Source organism: Silene latifolia, chromosome 6, assembly GCF_048544455.1.
Source record: "Silene latifolia isolate original U9 population chromosome 6, ASM4854445v1, whole genome shotgun sequence".
NCBI classification, from domain to species: Eukaryota; Viridiplantae; Streptophyta; class Magnoliopsida; order Caryophyllales; family Caryophyllaceae; genus Silene; species Silene latifolia.
In genome coordinates, this window is record NC_133531.1 from 64,822,627 (window position 1) to 64,839,109 (window position 16,483).

Sequence of the window (16,483 nt, forward strand, 5' to 3'; positions counted from 1 at the left end):
ACACAATGGTACTCCCACACCACAACATCTAACCGGAAATTTTATTGCCAAATCCGCATTTATCTAATTAGTCGAAAGAAGCCAATTTGGGGGGATGCCTAGTGAAGACCCTCATTCTCATATGGAAACCTTTTGCAACTATTGTGATGCGAATTCTCAAACCGGTGTAACTCAAGACCAAATTCGATGGGTCTTATTTCCTTTTTCTCTAATTGGCACCGCGAAACAATGGTTGAAAGTCCTTGATAAGGCTACTCTCGGAATTGATTCTTGGAAGAAGTTGGCTCTAGCTTTCTACAAAAAGTTCTATCCACCGGAAAAGACTAACATGCTAAGAGCTCAAATTATGGGTTTTAAGCAAAGGGATGAAGAATCTTTGTATGAAGCTTGGGAGCGGTTCAAGGGAATTTGTCGCTCATGTCCTCACCATGGACTTAGCGAGTGGTTCTTGGTACAACAATTTTGGAACGGTCTATATGAAGATTCAAGGAACATTCTCAACATGGGATCAAATGGAATGTTCACCGAAGTTGATGACAATCAAACATGGAACAAGATTGAGGAAATGGCGGTCCATAACTCACAATATAGTAGACCTCGCAAGGCTACTAGAGGAGGAAAACATGAAGTGGACTCCGTTACTCAATTGGGTGCTCAACTTAGTGCTCACATTGACACAATCAATTTGAAGTTTGAAAAAGCTATGGCTAGACTTGAAGAAGCCTCAAAATCACCAAAGCATCATGTTAATGCCATGACGGCATCCTCATCAATCCCAAGTGGGGTATGTGAGAATTGTGGAACTTTGGGACATGACCAAAGTGAATGTAGGGGAACAAATGAACAAGTGAATGCTTTCCAAGCATACAAGAGTGGTACCCCTTATTCCAACTATTATAATGAGAACACCAAATTTCATCCAAATCTCTCATACAAAAGCCAAAATGTTCAAAACCCTCAAACAACATACACCCCACCTCCCATGAGAAACCAAAATCAAAGACCCTTTTACAACCAAAACCAAGGTTACCAAAATCAAAATCCATACAATCAACAAAATGACCAAGGTTTTGATGTTCAAAAAGCAGTCCTCCAAATGCAAAAGAATCAACAAGAGTTTTTCACTCAAATGCAAAAAGATAGTCAAGCAAAGGAAACCACCATCAACAACATCCTAGCTCACACCAAAATGTTGGAAACCCAATTGACTCAACTAGCATCTTCAAGCTCACAAAGACAAAAGGGGCAATTACCACCTCAAAGTAATCCCCCAAGACATGAAACGGTTAGTGCCATTCACTTGAGAAGTGGTACAAGGTATGAAGCACCGAAGAAGCAAGTTGAGGATGAAGTTGTGAAAGCTAGTGATAAGGAAGAAATTGTGCAAAACTCCAAGGATGGAGAACCATCAAAAGAAGAAATTTCAAAGAAAAATGAAGACAAGGTCAAGGAGAAGGAGCCCATTGGGATTAGACTTCCTTTTCCAAGTCGTCAAGCCAAGCCCAAATTTGATGACCAACTTGGAAAATTTATGGAAATTGTGAAGAATTTGGAAGTCTCGATTCCTTTCACGGAATTAATCAATCACGTGCCGGCCTATGCAAAATACTTGAAAGACATCCTCACAATGAAGAAGTCGATTCGGAAGCTTGAGACTATCTCCTTCACTAAGATGAGTAGTGCAATACTTCAAGGGAGTTCACCTCCAAAACTCAAGGATCCGGGAAGCTTCTCAATACCGTGTACCATTGGCGACACCACGATCAACAAAGCCTTATGTGATCTAGGGGCTAGTGTGAGTGTTATGCCGTACTCGGTGATTAAAAGGTTGGGGATGGGAGAGCTTAAATGCACCAATATCACACTCCAAATGGCCGATAGATCGACGAAGACACCATTAGGGATATGGGAACATGTTCCCGTACGAATTGAGAAGTTTTTCATCCCGGTGGACTTTGTCATTGTTGACATGGAAGAAGACTCCAACATTCCAATCATCCTAGGAAGACCTTTCTTACACACCGCGGGTGCGGTGATTGATGTAAAACATGGTGAGCTCACTCTAGAAGTGGGAGATGAAAGCATAACTTTTAATCTTGACAAGACTATGAGACCTCCGTGTTTGCATGAACCATGTTTTATGATTGATCATTATAGCCGGAAGGATGATAGGAAGAAGTCGGAACTCCAATGGAAGAAGAAAATTGAAGATGCTCCATTCAAAGAGCAAGTTAATTGCAACAAAGAGAGCTTGCAAAGCTCATCAAAGTCAAGCAAAGAAGAAGAGGATGGCCTCATTGGCCAAGACAAGAAATCGGGAGAGTTGTCTCTATCAACTCAAGAGATCTTTAGTAATCAAGTGGATGAAGTTTGTGGTCTTTGGGACGACGAGTTTGAAGGGATTTTCAATCCCTACATTGGCAATGCTATTGATCAAGACCGACAACAAGGGCAAAGGTCTATTGAAGATCTTTATCACGATAATGAACAAGCTTTTGATTACTTTTTCAAGGTGTTGAGCAACATCGACAACACCTTGGACATGCCCCCTTGACATCTCATCAAGAATGAGAGTTTGGTGGAGTCCTCCCTAAACCACCATTTGTAAATATTTCTAACTCCCTAACTCGCATTTCAATTCTTGTATTGCATTTTTGTTATTTTTGGATTTTTATACTTTGATCAAGATAATTGTCATGTTTGAGAGAAGTGAGGGAGGGACTAATGATTTCAACTAATGTGTAGTGCTTTAGCTTAGTGTGGGGATAGCAATTGCCTAGGCTATTCATGCCTTAGTAGTGCCCCCACAATGAAGAACACGAGATGAAGAAGAATGAAAAATGACAAGTGATATGCAAAGTACACGGATGGAACTGAATCCGGGTAAAAGGGGTCGAACCCGAGTGGCTTCAGGAGAATCCGCCCGTCTTCAGGCAATCCGGGCATATTGGGCAGAAGACGCCCGTCCCTCTGAGCTGAACTTTTGAAATTTTGTGACTGTCAGCAAATCCGGGCGTCCTGCATTAGAATCCGTCCGTCTTCAAAAAGTCGCCCGTCTTCACTGAAAGACGCCCGTCTTTTTGGCTGAGGAAAACAAGAAAAATCCCTGTAAAGGAATCCGCCCGTGTTCTCTGAAAGACGCCCGTCCCGCATTTTCAAATTCGCCCGTCTTTAGGCGAGAATTTTGAAACCCAGAACAGGCAGAATCCGGGCGTCCCGAAGGAAATCCGCCCGTCTTCCCCCTGCATTTCAAATTTTTCGGGTTTATTATAAACCCCCTCCCACATTCATTTCTTCATTTCTTCATTCATAACACTACCCATAAACCCCATAACTCCAAAACCCTCATCCTCTCCATCACAAAAACAAGATTCCTCAACAACATTCACCAAAATCAAATCAAAACATCCTTTTAACAACAAATCAATCACTCTCCTCTCAACAAAAATCAAAACCAAGCACAAAATCTTCAACCTTTGAGTCGATTTTTGAATTCATAAAGGAGAAGCCTTTCATCTTTAAATCGATTTGGGTGCACTAGTAATTGAAGATTTTTCACTCTTTTCTCGGTTTATTCATCTATGGCAAGGACTAAGGGAGCAACAAAAGCAACAAAGGCAAATGCACCAAAGGCAAAGACACTTTCATCAAGGCAAAAGAGTCTTCAAGCAAAGAAAGCATTGGCTATGGTGGTAGCTAGCCCAAACTTGGAAGTGCAACAACAACAACCTCCCATGGGAGCAACAACATCTACTACTCCGGAAATTGATCAACTTTCGAACTATCCGGAGGTAATTTTCATTTCCAAATCCCATAGGGACACTTTTGCCAAGTATGCTAGACAAGCATTTTTATCCACCAAGTTTATTTGTGAAGATGCCTTAGATAATTTGGGTGTCCTTGAGCAAACTAGGGCCTTCTTTAAAGCCATGGGGTTGGAAAAATTGTTTGAGTCAAAAGAATTGACATACCCCTCCCTTACCTTAGAATTTTTGAGTTCTTTGAAAGTTAACAAGGTTGAGACTATGGAAAACATCGAGTTCCGCCTAGCTAATGTTAGTAGGCGTATCTCCTTTAAGGAAATGGGTGAAGCTTTGGGTCTTAGTGATTCACCAAGTTATTTCAAGAATGTTGGCAAATATGACCCCGCTCCTCTTTGGGAGGCGATTTCCGGAAGGAAATTTGAGAGCTTTCATGCTAGTCATGCTCTTTTAGTCCACCACCCGGGCATTAGAGTATGGCACAAGGTCATAGGAAACACCATCATTACAAGAAAAGACACCAACCATTTCACCAAACTCGATTTTGTTCTTCTTGAGTCGGCTTTGAACATTGGAAGGGAACACAACAAGCCTTTCAACTCTGTAAGGCTTTTGGTGGATAGATGGCTAAACATTGATTGTGGGAATCAAGGCACTACCGTTATTGTGAATGGCGGTCTAGTCACTATTCTAGCTAAATACTTTGATCCTAACTTCAACAAGGATAACAAGTATGAGGCGAAGAAGGGTGGTCATCTCATTGATATTGATACTATGATAAACAAATACAAGTGGGTCTCTCATAACCCTCTTGACACCAAGTATGGATGGCTCACAAATGAGGCTAGATCTTTTACTTTGCCTTCGAAGATTTGTCGTTTAAGTGTCCACCGGACCAATTATCTCCTTCCCCTTTCAAAAGAGGCCGAGTATATCATCCGACAACAAAAGGGTGAAATTGAAATTCCCTCCTCTTCCATTGTCACACCACCCAATCCTTTCGAGTACCAAGAGTTCAAACCCGAAGGAGTCGAAGCAAGCAAGGATTATGTGACTCTTCTTATGCAAGAGATGCACAAGCAAGCCTTCAAGGACCGGGAAGATGCTTACTTAGCTCAATATCCACCCCTCCTACACTTAGTTAGGCAAGAACTACTTGATCCTTCATGTCCTTTGCCTAGTTGGGCGGATAGAGAAGTCTTCTTTCCGAGTGCATCTAGGGGTGAGCTTCCGGGTGACAATGAGGTTGTTGGTGATGAAGATGATGATGATGATAACATTGATGAAGAAGCTAGTGAAGAAGGAGAAGAGGATGATGAGCAAGGTGAAGAAGAATATGAAGAGGAAAGTGGCGATGAGTCCACTTCTAATGAGGAAGGTGATTATAGTGATGATATGATGGAAGATTAGCAAGCTTTGGAGGCTCCTACCCTCTCGAGGTTTGTTCTACTTCCTTCCTTGTTTTAATTATTTTTCTTGATCATTATTGTAGTAGTCCTAGCACCATAGAGGACTCAGACCTCGGCCCCATTGAGGTGTTCTCATTTTATTGTTCCCGCTTTTAAAATCCAAAATGACAAAATTAGTTTCATGCATTGCATCGTGTGTGCATGAACTACACCCAACCTTAGGACATTAGCAATAATGTCTAACTCGGTTTGGGGAAGTACATGCATACACAACGGGAGGTAATCTAAATTATCCTCTCCGTCATAAACAAAAAAACCATGCATCATGTAGTGTAGATTAGTGTAGCTTGCATTTAGTAGAAATCATGCATCATGCTTGCATAATTTCCCATCATTTTGGCCATTGAGGACAATGCCCATATTAGTGTGGGGATGGGGAATTCTAACTTAACTTCTTATTCAAAAATTCAAAAAATTGAAAAATTTCGAAAAAACCATAAAAATTTGAAAATTTGAAAAGCCAAAAACAAGTTCATTTCCTTTTTAGTGTAGTCTTGTATATATTGCTTGTATATATTGTGTTTGTTCTATCCTTGTTCACATTGATCGACTACGCCACATCCGAGACATGAGGATATTGAAGACCGCATGGTATGATCTTTCCAATCTCCTTTTTCCTCTTTATGTTAATGACTATGTGGCTTTATTTTGATTGATGCGGTATAACAATGTGAACTTAGGACTTGCATTTAGTTTATATGTCATTTTAGTTGGTAGAATCACTTGCATTAGGATGTATATAATAGTTGCATCATGGCATATAGTTGCATTTAGATAAAATATTTTGAAAAGTGCCTAATTGAGAACTTTGACAAGAGCAACTAAGCCATTACAAATAGTTTTTCAACTTAAGACTTTGCCTACTAGAATGGTTGTAAAACACCCTAGATTGTGTCATACTAGTGTCTTTCGACCATGACCCAAAGCCTAGTCAAGGGTTTGCATGTGAGTCACCTATTCCAACCCCGTGATGCGATGTGGACTTGGTTAACTTGTCTAGGTGACCTTGATTGACCTTGTGGTACGGCAACCCAAAAATACTTTCTATCAATAAGCTTGAAGTGCTCATTTCAAAGATTTTGTATGTGGAAACGTTTAATGCCAAGGAAACCTCAAATGTTATGAAATGTTGAAATATTGAGAAATTTAGTTGTTTTGATGGAGGCGTACCACTTTGATGTGCTTTGGAGAGGGATCCATTGAATTGGGCCCCCACACGGTTGTGAATTCAACCGCCCAGAGACAGAGTGACTATCACCCTGAAAAGCTATTGTCTAGAGGTTAACCGGTTGCCTAATAAGCGATTGGCGAAAGCAAAGGACACTAGCCCGGAAGGGACAAACCCCATCTTAAATTTTTGAAATGTGAAAGTTGAATGAGGTCAATTTTTGAATACTAGTAATATCCACCCTTGGTTACAACGATTTGAGCATTTTATTCCCAAAAAGCCTTTTTGTCAAGCCACTTTGTCGAGCTTGGGACGATCCATGACCTTTACTTATGTAGAGAATTCGAGACTTGTCATGTCATATGCTACTAGCATCATAGGGATCATCATTCCATAACCATCCGATCGCTCTTGACGAAAGCAGTTGGAAATTGAGGACGAAAGTAGTCTAGTTTAACATCATTTGGAGGTGATTTAGTGTCATCCTCTTAGCCTTAGTAATTTGTTGAACTAGTATTTGTGAAGGATTATATACTCTTAAATTTTTTCCTTTTTAGTTGACTCCGCCACTTGATGAGGAAGTGGCTATTCTTTTTGTAGATGCATCCATTATTTGATTTTGTGTGCTTAATGTTTGGATGTGTCGCCATTTTGGCAAGACCCACTTTGCCTTGCAAGAAGGCATCCTACCTCATGGTTGTCTTGTTGTGAGTTGAAGGGGCGGAGTGAGACCCGCTAATTGTCTCATATCGGCTATGTTATTAGGTTAGTTTAAATAATGGTCCTAGTCTTTGTCACCTCTTTACTCGGGATGAGCAAAGGTTCGGTTTGGGATATTTGATGTGACCATAATTAGCGCATATTTAGCCCCCGAATTAGCCTTGTTCCCATGCTTCTTAGTGCATATTTGGGTCATTTATTGTCTTTAGATCTTTGTTTTGCATATTCTTTGAGGTTTTGTGTCCTTGGTAGGAAAGGAGTGCAAACCTTGCATTTTCATGGCAAAATGAGACTAAATTGATTGAATTCAATGACCAAGCATCAAGGAGAGACAAGATTAGAAGGCCTTTGTACATATTATAGTAGATGGGCATTGTTGAGGAAACATCCTTGCATCCCCAAGGATTTTATGAAGAAAAGGGAAGAAAAGAAGAAGAAACAAGACTGAGGAGCAATCCGTGCGGATTGTCCTGAATCCGGCCGTCCCCAGCACCACAATCCGTGCGTCTTCCTTCAAAGACGCCCGGGTAGCAGCTACCAGAAGACGTGCGTCTTCTCCTAAAGACGCCCGGGCAGAGCCTCACAAATCTGGCCGTCCCGTGCCTAAGACGCACGGATTCCAGTCCAGCACAAATCCGTTTCTTCAAGCTTCAAAGAAAGATGCCCTTCCTTCGAAAAATATCGGCGTTTCCCTGCTCAAATTTAAAAAGTGTAATTACTAATTTAGCCTTAGTTAACCCTAATGCATCCATCTAATTTCCACTATAAATACCCCATTAGTCTAATTAGAAGAGCATGTTCTTCTTAGCAATCTTTAGTATAGTAATATCAATCAAATCTCTCTTTACCTTTGTAATCAACAATTAATCAAGTTTTAATACAAGTTTTATTTCCTTAATCTCTCTTTTGATCATCCTTTATTTTGGGTAATTGAAGATTATTTGGGTTATTATTGAGAGATTGACAACCTCTCAATCAAGCATCAAGTACTTTTATTCTTTGCTTTATTATTGGAATCATTAGTAGGTATAATCCTCTTAATCCCTTTTTAATTATTGTTAATTACTTTCATTTATTCATCATGTTTTACTTTGTTGGTATGATTGACAACCTTGCTAGCATGATCAACATGATAATGAGTGAGTAGTCACCTAGCTAGGGTTAATGGGTAATTAGGGGAAACCAACATGGGGAATGATTCATGCTTAAATTAATATGCTTTCATGGTTTATTTGCTTGCTTGTTTTGATCTCAACTCATGCACATGTTATGTTTGATGAAATGCGAGCCTATGAATCCTTGCATTTTTTACCCATCACCTATCTTTTCAATGAGACTTGTAAGACATAAACCAACTCGAGTCTCATTAGACCATGCATGTTGTTGAGTAGGGAAGATTAAGTTGACTTGTAGGTGTTGTACAATCTAATCGATTCGGCTCCGGGACCTAAACTTTCCTAGGATTGTAAGATATAACCCAACTCAATCCATCACAACAATAATTGCTTGCTTATAATTTGAGAACATGTTTGTATGATCAATTCCCATGATTCCCCTATGACCCCATGACACCGTAGTGCTTTTTATCAATTGTTTACAACCCTTTTAATTCATCTTGCTTGTTTATTTTCATTGCTATTTGGTTTAGTGACCTTCTACATCAACCCAATTGTGACACCCCTAAGACACCACTAGTTTCAATAGAAATCTCATCTCAATTCCCGTCCCTTGGGATCCGACCTTTACTTGCCTCTTTACTAATTGTAGAGTTGTTTGTGAAGTTATAAATTGTGTTTTGGTCTAGGTGCTCCTAACGACAAGTTACCGAAAAGATTTAGTCCGACCAGAAGGGAACGGTCCCTAACTTGTCCTTTATTCGGGTTTGGGGCTACGAGGCTTATGTCAAGTGCAGACACGAGGATAAGCTCGGCCCACGATCGGTCAAGACATACTTTATAGGTTATCCAAAAGGAACATTTGGTCATTACTTCTATTCGCCTACCGAACATCGAGTTTTTGTTGCGGCTAGTGTGACGCTCTTAGAGAAAGAATTTCTCGAGAACAAGACGAGTAATAGAACCTTCGAGCTGTCGGAGATTCCAGAACCAACAGCCGATGAACGGATGGAGGAAGTTATTCCTCCAACTGATGATACAGTTAATATTCCTGAGGAACCTATGAGGTCGGGTAGAGTCTCTCATCCTCCAGACAGATACATTGGTATGGTCGAGGAGAATGACGTTTTACTCCTAGAGAGTAATGAACCCGCTACCTATAAAGGTGCTATGACCTGTTCCGACTCAAAGCTATGGCTCGAAGCCATGCAATCCGAGATTGACTCCATGTATGAGAATGACGTATGGGATCTAGTTGATTTACCTAATAAGGTAAAACCTCTACAGTGCAAATGGCTTTACAAGATAAAGCGTTCTGTAGACGCGCAACCAGACACCTATAAGGCACGACTTTTGGCAAAAGGTTTCACTCAAGTGCACGGATTGCATTATGATGAGATTTTTGCACCTGTAGTCATGCTACGTTCCATTCGGATAATCTTAGCGATTGCCGCTTTTCATGATTATGAAATTTGGCAAATGGATGTGAAAACTGCCTTCTTAAACGGTTATTTGGAGGAAGAGTTGTACATGGTGCAACCCGAAGGTTTCATAGATCCTGAACATCCTAAGAAAGTATGCAAGCTTAAGCGTTCCATTTATGGACTTAAGTAAGCTTCTCGGAGTTGGAATCATCGTTTCGACCATGTGATAAAAGAGTATAGTTTCACTCGATCGGTCGACGAACCATGCTTATATATCAGGTCGAGTGGGTGAAAGATTGTATTCTTGATATTGTATGTCGATGACATACTCTTGATTGTGAATGACATTCCTCTCCCATCTTCGGTTAAAGAATGGTTGAAGAACCATTTCCAGATGAAAGATCTGGGTGAGGCACAACGCATTTTGGGAATCCGTATCTACCGAGATAGATCACGACGGAGGTTATCACTTAGTCAGGTGTCTCATTTGGATAAGATTCTTGATAGGTTCAGCATGACCAACTCCAAGAAGGGGAACCTTCCAATGACGTGTGGGATGCAGTTGAGCAAGTCTCAAGTCACCCACGACGCCTGAAGGGGTTGAACGCATGAATCGTGTTCCTTATGCATCAGCTATAGGATCAATCATGTGTGCCATGAAATGCACACGTCCAGACGTGGCACATGCATTGAGTATGACGAGTCGGTACTAAAAGAATCCAGGTACCTACGGAGGACTAAGGATTGGGTATTGACTTATGGAGGAGATACTAAGCTATGCGCAACCGGTTACGCAGATGCTAGCTTTCAAACGGATCTCAGTCCGGTTCGTCTTCACTCTTAGTGTGTTGTAGCAGATTCTACTACTGAATTGTTGAATTATGATAAGCATGTAGGGCACGTCATTTCCATGGGAATTAAACGTGTTCCTGAGTTGTAGTACTTGATTATGGATTTGATACATTATCTTTTTCATATACTATTTATAACTTCATCGTTTTATTATAATATTTTGTTTTTCATGTGGATTGTACTGATAACATTGTACGCCACAAAGTGAACTGAATTACATTATATTTGTTTTGGTCCGTAATCGCCAATGTGAGCTGATAACTCCGGCTATTATATTGTGCAGTCGATTGATGGTGGGTTCAACGAGCCATAAGTCAAACGGTTGGTGATCGATCACGAGATGCGAGATTATAACGATACCTCGTAGGACAACTTTTTGTGACAACGTAATGGAGTCCTAAATGTTTAAAACATTTGGTGCCAGGTCGTGGATAGGACATCCATTGTGTTCCTAGAGTCGATTCTTTTGACTATCGACTGTCTCTTGAGATTAAGCGATTTTGGGTGACTTTGGTTTCTTTCTCACGTCTGTTGTGAATCTGGAGGATAAGTAGATTTTTTCTGGGTCATTTCATACTGTGCTTACATCTGCAGGATTCGAGTTGAGGAAAATATCCAACCCTTATCAGGTATAGTTATTTCTCAGGGCCACTCGAGGAGTTGTAACTGAAATGCATGGCCATGCTCGAATGTTGATTCGTTTATCAGTTAAGTTACTCTCTAGTCGGGGAAACCACTCTTGATGATGATCGCTTGTAAAATACGACCTTTGTGAATACGGATTTGCAAATTGTTTTACATTGAGTGGGAGAAATTTTAGGATATGAGAATCGGTTATCGCACATACACTTGTGAGGACAAGTGGGAGTTTGTTGTAGCTTGTGTCCTCCACAAATTAGTGTTATGACATTTGTAAATGTCTTACAGGTTCACAAGGGCATACTTCGTATTTTAATCAGTTGATTAACGATTACCTAATAACGGTTGGCTTGCTTGAAAGTTTGACGTTATTATCATACAGATGGCGGTGATCAACTGGTCCCTAGAGGTCACACCTATAGGATGTGTTTAAGAGATGTGGTTATGGAAATGTAATCACATTGATGCCTTATATGACTAAACAGTTAGTCAATGTGTTGATGAGACGATTATTTAATGTCGATTAAATAATATTAGTTGAGACGAATTAACTGTCAATTCGTAAATTGAATATAATAAATTATATTTAATTAATTGTATGTAATGTTAGCTTGGACGAATTAATCTGTTAATTCGTAATTAAATGTAATCAGTTATATTTAATATCAACAAGATGAATGTGTCATAGTGGTAATAGTGAAGGTACTCAAACCAAGAGGTCATGGGTTCGATCCTTACTAGATGACAATTTACACATTTTATACATTTTTGGAATAACCGAAAATAAGAGAAATAACTCTCCTAATTTCGGTATATCGGCCAAATGATTAGAAAGAAAAATCTGCCCTAATCTACCTCATACACGGTCTAAGAGGTAGACGGGGTGATTTTTTCTAACCTAATTCATTCTAACTCATTTTCTTTGCCTCTCATCTAAAAAAACAAAAACCTAATTAATCAGATAATTTTTGGTGGATCGATTCTAGCAAACAAGTTAAGGGCATTTCTCATATCGTCTTGGGTGTAACTAATATGCGAATATCATTGCGATATTGTTCTTAGGCCGAATTTACTAGGACCGAAGGTTGTTTCTTAATCCTTTATTTTTTTGTTTATGCAATTTAATTTTATGACTAGTAATCATCACTTTAGTATTCGTTATAATCCTTGAATTTAAAGGGATGCATACAGATAAATCCCACACCTATATGCAAAAGTACCATAAGGGCATGTGAAGGTGGTCTTATGTTGGTCATCCAGGTGTATAGGGATTTGAAATAATCCCGAATACCCGTCAAGGTAACAAAAGAATTTGTTGGAGGCTAACCTCTCAAGCATTTGGTCAATGAATGATAGGGGGAAATGATATTTTCTTGTTGCGGAATTCAATTTTGAATAGTCAATGCACATACGCCAACCGGTGATCTTCCTTGTGGGTATTAGTTCATTCTTTTCGTTTGTCACCACCGTGGTACCTCCTTTCTTAGGTACCACTTGAACGGGGCTAACCCACAAAGAATCCGATATGGGATATATGATTCCCGCATCAAGTAATTTCATAACCTCTCCCTTGACAACTTCTTGCATGTGGGGGTTTAATCTCCTTTGAGGTTGAATGGTAGGTCTATGGTCCTCCTCTAGATGAATTCTATGCATACAAAAGTTGGGACTTATCCCCTTAAGGTCATCTAGACTATAACCTATAGCCTTTTCATGTTGTTTCAACACATCAAGCAATTTTCCCAATTGGTTTTTAGCAAGTCTATCATTAAGAATTACGGGTTTGGTCTTTGATTCATCAAGGTAAGCATATTTCAAATTTGGGGGAAGGGGTTTTAAAGTAGGGGTTTGTACCTCACTTTCCTCCTTTGGAGGTTCATTGAGAATTTGCTCCATTTCCATTAGACATTCCATTCTCATGGCATATTCAACTTGTTCTTCATTCTCATCAATCTCACCACACTCGAATTCCATGATGGATTCCTCCTGCTCTTGAGCTTGTATGATGTCTTCTAGGATGGATTGCTCATTTTCTATAGGTTGATATGCTTCCACAAGGATGTTATGTACTCATTCGGATTGCTCATGAGTAAGTTCTTTGTTAGCTAGAGCGACCTCAAAAATATCTACCTCCAATACCCAATACATATTTTTAGCCTCACTTGCTTCCAAGGCTTCCAATGCTTGCATGGGATCTTTGAAGAAAGGTATACTTAAGTGGTCCTCTACAAAAAAATCTATAAGGTCCATCTTGCAAAATATCGAACAACTTGAAAATAGTTAGAACAAACCTTGAGGAGTTTTACTTCCCCAAGGCAAAGAAAGACACAACTAATAACAATTTAAGAAAATCTAAATCAAGCTAACACCTTCCCCGGCAACGACGCCATTTTTGGTCGGACTCCCTTTAGTTTTCGGTACTTGTCGTAAGGAGCACCTAGACCAAAACAATATTTATAACTCCACAAACAACTCTACAATTAGTAAAGAGGCAAGTAATGGTCGGATCCCAAGGGACGGGAATTGAGATGAGATTTTCAATTGCAACTAGCGGTGTCTAGGGGTGTCACAATTTGGGGTTTGAATAGAAGATCACTAAACTAAATAGCAATAAAAGTAAAGAAGCAAGATGATTAAAAAGGGATGTAAACAATTGATAAAAGGCACTAGGTTGTCATGGGGTCATAGGGGATTCATGGAAATTGATCATACAAACATATTCTCAAATTATAAGCAAGCAATTATTGTTGTGATGGATCGAGTTGGTTTATATCTTACAATCCTAGGAAAGTTTGGGTCCCGGAGCCGAATCGATTAGATTGTACAACACCTACAAGTCGACTTAATCTTCCCTACTCAACTATATGCATGGTCTAATGAGACTCGAGTTGGTTTATGTCTTACAAGTCTCATTAAAAGGATAGGTGATGGGTAAAAAATGCAAGGATTCATAGGCTCACATTTCATCAAACATAACATGTGCATAAGTTGAGATCACAACAAGCAAGCAAATAAACTATGAAAACATATTAATTTAAGCATGAATCATCCCCCATGTTGGTTTCCCCTAATTACCCATTAACCCTAGTTAAGGAAACTACTCACTCATTATCATGTTGAACATTCTAGCAAGGTTGTCAATCATACCAACAAAGTAAAACATGATGAATAAATGAAGAAGAATAACAATAATTAAAAAGGGATTAAGAGAATTATACCTACTAATGATTCCAATAATAAAGGAAAGAATAATAGAAGTACTTGATGATTGATTGGAGGGTTGTCAATCTCCCAATAATAACCCAAATAATCTTCAATTACCCAAAATAAAAGATGAACAAAAGAGAGATTAAGGAAATGAGATTTGTATTAAGACTTGATTAGAAGTTGATTACAAGATTAAAGAGAGATTTGATTGATATAAACTACACTAAAGATTGATAAGAAGAACATGCTAACCTAATTAGACTAATGGGGTATTTATAGTGGGGATTAGGTACACAAATTAGGGTTTACTAAGGGCTTAAATGACGATTAAGTCCTTGAGGAATCGCTCCTCTCAGAAAAATATGCGAGTCTCCTTTTTGCTAGTCTTTCCTGATGTATGCGCATCCTTCATAGAACGAGTAAAAGACGGATTAGCTGTCACACAATCCGAGCGTCCAGGGCACGGGACGGGCGGATTGTGGGTCTTTTGGACGAGCGGACTCGTGGGGTGGACGGCGGATTGTGGGCAGCCCGCTCGGATCTTGAGTCAGCTTCCTCCTTTCTTCTTTTCTTCCTTTTTCTTCATACAATCCTTGAGGATTTCATCGGAAATGCAAGGATATTTTCTCATCATTGACCAACTACTATAATATGTACAAAGACCTTCTAGTATTGTCTTCTCTTTCATGCTTGGTCATTGAATTCAATCAATTTAGCTCTATTTTTCCATGAAAATACAAGGTTTGCACTCCTTTCCTACCAAGGAAACAAAACCTCAAAGAATATGCAAAACAAAGGACTAAAGACAATAAATGACCCAAATATGCACTAAAAAGCATGGGAACAAGGCTAATTCGGGGACTAAATATGCTCAAATAATGGTCACATCAAGGCGACTCAAAAGGGTTTGAGCCAAGGACCTGCCGTCGGGAAAGGCGGCGTCGAGGCGACCCGGGGATTCGAGTCAAGGACCTGCCATCGGGAACAGTTTAGAGTCTGTCGACTTCCAATTCGGGTCGTTTAAAGTCCATTAGACTACGTATAAAGGCTCGCCAGCCATAAGAAGGAGTCATACCTGAGGCATCTTCGGGATATGTCCTTGAATCTTTTGCGCGCAAAGGCTCGCCAGCCGGTGTTGAAAGCGGTGCGTTTTGAGGCTCGCCAGCCATGGGAAGGAGTCATACCTGAGGCATCTTCGGGATATGTCCTTGAGTCGTATCTTGTGTGCGTGCAAAGGCTCGCCAGCTGTGATAAGAAGTCGTACCCGAGGCATCTTCGGGATACGTCCTTGAGTTGTATCTTGTTTGCGGACAAAGGCTCGCCAGCCGTGTTGCGGATATAAAGGAGCTCGCCCGCCGCGGTGCATAGTAAGGGTCGCCAGCCATAGATGGTCGAAAAATCAACTGTGGGAAATAGCCTGTGAGACTTTTATTTGAAAATCGGCACTAGCTGGGGAGTTAGAAACTCCTCAGGACTCGCCGGGGATATGAGTTGCCGCTCGTTGAGAGGTAGTGTACGCCATGTAATCGAGCCCTTGGATTTGACGGGTCGGTGTTTGTTGGGAAGAACCCAATACTTAGTTGGAGTGAGTTTGTATTCTCAGTACCTGCATGGTTAGTGACCACACAAATCCGTAGTCGCATAGACAAGCACGTTGAATGCAAGCATATAAGCGCATAAGCACATAAGCATGTAAGCATGTGAGCATGTGAGCAGTTAGCATATAAGCAACTAGCACGTAAGCATATAAGCATGCGGGCAGTTAGCATATAAGCAACTACATGAATTATCCCATGTGAGGGGAGATAGAAGCTTTGAAAAGTTGTGAGATTTGATATTGAGTCTTGCTGGTGGCAGACCCGAAACTTGATAGATTGAAGACACGTGACCGTCGCGACATTGACTCACAAGGACACATACTGACAGACTGACAAACAATTGGTCGTGAACGTGATATAGACTTAGTATCAACATGACACGGGGGTGACTCTGACAGACTTTGCACATGTAAGTGCAACTCCTAGCCAAGAAAGGGTGATAGCGCTTATCAAATCCCTGAGGTAGAAGATCTGCTCGGCTGGGGAACATGAATTGATTATCTTCTTCAGACATCTTTGCCTCTGTTTGC

The 16,483-nt window shown here is 40.2% G+C and overlaps 1 non-coding gene across 1 annotated transcript; it reads right to left on the bottom strand.

The window, feature by feature from the left end:
• Positions 1 to 328: 328 nt before the first annotated feature.
• LOC141589231 (small nucleolar RNA R71) lies at positions 329 to 435 on the bottom strand. The gene has a single exon (XR_012520180.1). It is a non-coding gene; the product is annotated as a small nucleolar RNA R71 (small nucleolar RNA).
• Positions 436 to 16,483: the final 16,048 nt, after the last annotated feature.